The sequence below is a fragment of the Galeopterus variegatus genome, unplaced genomic scaffold (genome assembly GCF_000696425.1).
Source record: "Galeopterus variegatus unplaced genomic scaffold, G_variegatus-3.0.2 Scaffold6048, whole genome shotgun sequence".
Lineage (NCBI taxonomy): Eukaryota > Metazoa > Chordata > Mammalia > Dermoptera > Cynocephalidae > Galeopterus > Galeopterus variegatus.
In genome coordinates, this window is record NW_007732159.1 from 35827 (window position 1) to 39795 (window position 3969).

Consider the following 3969-nt stretch of genomic DNA (forward strand, 5'->3'; position numbering starts at 1 on the left):
GGGAGTGCCACCGCGCTCCCAAGCGGTGCACTCTCCAGTGCGCCACCAGGCCGGCCCGAAACCGGACATTTTAGATAATATATTGTAACAATTCTGGGTGCTGCTCACCCCCACCCCACTTCCAGAGCTTGTTGTTGTTTGCTTGTTTATTTAGCTAGCAACTGGCTGGATTATTTTAGTGAAGTCTATTTCTCCACTGCTATGTTAAACCTCTGCTGCTCCATACCCAGGATGGTCACCCTGGTTGACTGGTTTTGGTGTTTCTTTTCCTGAACACACCTGGCTGCTAAGCTCCACTAGGTGCCAGCTGATTGCTCTCTTGTTTTCAACAATGCCCTGACTACAGACTAATCAGCTCCATAGAAGAAATATCTCTGGAGGTCTGTGTTTGATATTTGTTCTAAACCCAGGCTTCGCCCCCAGTTGTCTCTTTCACTAGTTCTCTCCTGCAAACTAGCCAGCCTACAATTTAGCCTTCGTCTTCACTGAGTCTACAATTCTCCCCCCAATTGTCTTTCACTACACATTTTAGTGCAGGCTTAGGCTTCACGTTCTCCATGCTCTACTACAAATGAAGTCATTCCTTCAAGAAGAGATTAGGATCTTATCTGTTTAATGGCCTGCTTTTCCCCCCAGGCAAAATCTTTGAGCCAGAGCTCAGGGAGGGACGATGGCATGCTTCCGTTAAATAAAAATTATAGGAGGCCATTGTATTGCAGGCACTTAGTTCCTGGCTAGGCCCCCAAATACCAAACTAAAAACAAAAATTTCCATGTCACTTAGGTTGTGATCTGACCTTCACAGAAATCAGGAGAAAGAGATAACAGCCAACTTCCCGAACAGGCCTGTTTAATCCTTACACAAAACAGTCTGAAGTAACCTTATGTTAACTAAACAGTTATTTTTCCATTTTTCTGTCCCCACCTTACAAGGAAAGTAACTTTAAAATGACCAATCTGCTTTTCGTTCTTTGTTTCTGCTTTCTTTGGCCTTTTTTCTGTCTCTAAAACCTTTGTTATTTGGGAGCACTTCTCTGTCAGATGGTGTTTACCAGGCCAATCCTCACATTTGGCTCACAATAAACTGCAAAATTATTTCTGCCTCAACAGCCTTAGTTTCAACTGACACTTCTCTCTGACACCCCTAATTTAGAAACTAACTGCTCAGTGCAGGGGGGAGGGGACAGTAACCTGAGGTCTCAGCATGCCTCTCCTGGCATGGAACTGCAGCCTTACAGCCCAGGACAAGGGTGATTGGGGTCCCAGTATTCTCGGCAGTGCTGCACATGAGATAGAATCTCCATTCCATGGGTGGAGGCTGGGTGGAAGAAGCGAACCCCAGCCTCATGACCACAGTTGCAAGGGACATAGACTCAGCAACTGGTAGCTGGGGGCAGGATGAGACATGCTGACATGCTGCTCCTCCTGAGAAGAAAGCCCTCTTAACTGGGGGCTGGCAGGAGAGGGATCCCTGTGTTCTTGGCTGCACTGGTCTGGAGTGGAGTTTCCACTTTGCTGATCTGGGAGGGGGGAGGGAGGTAGTGGTCTTCATTCAAATACCCCAGATCCTTGCATTTCTTACAAAGTTTTTGTAGATTTTCTTATAAAGATGCTTCTTCATTTGCTATACTCGCCTAACCGTTTCCAGAGGTGATAGTTGCTGTGTTTTGTTTTCTTTTTTAAATAATTTTCACCAGTTTTACTGGGGGCAGGTCAGTAGTCCTCCTCATGTTACCAACTTGAGAGGGGTCTATCATCCAATGCCCAAATGTCTAAACAATCTCTCATGCCAAAGTTTGCAGTGTTAAAGATTAGCATTTAGGGCCAGCCTGTGGCTCACTTGGAAGAGTGTGGTGCTGATAATACCAAGGCTATGGGTTCAGATCCCATATAGGGATGGTCGGTTCACTCACTGGGTGAGTGTGGTCCTGACAACACCAAGTCAAGGGTTAAGATCCCCATACCGGTCATCTTAAAAAAAAAAAAAGATTAGCATTTATTTGGATGGCCATTCAAAGGAGACCATGGTAGCTAAAGGAGATTTTAAGACCCTGGACTCCCCAATAGCTTAGAATTGCAAGAATTTTATAGAGCAAAAATCATGAGTGGCTGTCCCAGGAGTCAGGTGTGAATGTGATTAGTCAGCAGCATGGGTTTGGATCCCATATAGGGATGGCTGGTTCACTCACTGGCTGAGTGTGGTACTGACAACACCAAGCCAAGGGTTAAGATCCCCTTACCGGTCATCTTTATAAAAAAAATCAGGGTAATTGGCATATTCGTCATTGTAAAAATCTATCTTTTCTTTGTGGTAAGAACATTTGAGCTCCTCTCTTCTAGTCATTTGTTGGGAAAATAGAAAAATTTAATCAGGCCCTCTCACCTTAGGTCAGGTTGGGGGTGGTGCAGCATTCTTTGTAAGCAAGTTATGTGTGGGTGGGGTTAGTGCACATGTATAGTGCCTCAGGTGGCCACCACACCAAGCAGCCATGCCTTTCCAACCTATGGCTTCCAAGGACTTGTTTGCTTGTTACCTAGCTCATAGACCTACATGTAAGGGGTCTGGTGACCCAGCCTGGCATGTGAGGGGTCTGGTGACCCAGCCTGGTGTGTGAAGGGCTTGTGACCCAGTCTATGAATGGGCTTGAGGGGTCTGGAGTGCCAGACCCAGCCCTAGCTCAACAATTGGCTCAGTAGGCAGGATTACGGGCAGGTAAAAAGATCACAACAACTGGTGTAGTCATGTAGCTTTACAATTGGCAACGCTGGCAGGATTCTGACATTAGTCATAGTGTCACAATTGGCATAGTCTGTGACAGGATTCTGAGCAGGTACAGGAGCTGATATCTCTTGGAAGAAGGAGGAAATGTGGCTACTTTTGAATATGCTGTGCCCTATGGCCACCTTCCTGTTGACCAGGATCTGGTTGCTGCACACTCTACTGCAAGGCAGCGTAGACCAAGTACTACAATGCAAAACCCCTTGGGATGGGGAGGAAATGTGGTTGTCCTTGAGCACGTGGTGCCCAGTGGCCACTTTTCTGTTGACCGGAGCCTGACTGCTGTTCACTACACTGCAGACTGGTCAAGATTTGTGGCAGAAAGCAGAGTTGTTGGAAGCACAAATGATTATCCTGGAGGGTGATATGCAGTGACTGGCCACTCCTGCCCCTCACACCAGGGAAGACAACCAACAAAGTTGTGAGTTGGAGGAAACTGTTGTGCATGAGAAACTGAGACAGTAAAGCAGCAGAAACAGGGAGAGCCACTGGCTGCTGCAACTATTGGACCTAGGGGTGGATGGTGTAACGTGCTTTAGAGATGATATAGTAAATGCATGTTGCATTTGTCTGAGGGCAAAAGGCTCAGAGGGTGCCACTTAAACCCAATGGCCAGCTGGGTGCCATATAAACCTGAGAAAAGAGTGCCACACACAGATGGGCAGACGACCCAAGGATGGGTGCCCCTGCAGAATTTCAAGTATGTTTTCACCTGGTGGAAAGGTGGAAAAGTTAGTCTCCATTACTACACACCTGTCTCAGTGGCAGCAGTTACAAAAGAGCCACAGATATGCACAAGGGTGAGGTAGCCATTCCTTGATGGACTGGGTGAAAGCAGCTGTTTGAACTGTGTGGGCAAGTGCTGCAGAACTGCCTGAGACTGAGTGAATAGCCGGTTTAAGCTGAGTTCATTGAGGTAATTCAAAATCCAGAGAAAAATGCAAGGGTGAAGCAGATAAACTGTTTGCTAAAGACTTTTCTTGATGGTGAGGCAGCCAGATGCTAAAAACCAGGACAATGGGGAAAGTGCCCTAAAGGCATTTGAGAAGTTTGGGAGAGTGCCCTTTCCATCCTAGAAGGACTGAGTTGTCCCAGAGGACAGACCTGAGGAGTCATTGCCCTCCGCAAACTGCTCCCTGCATCCCAGCCACTCTGGCTGGAGCAATCTTGCCTCAGCACCTCCGAAGAAAA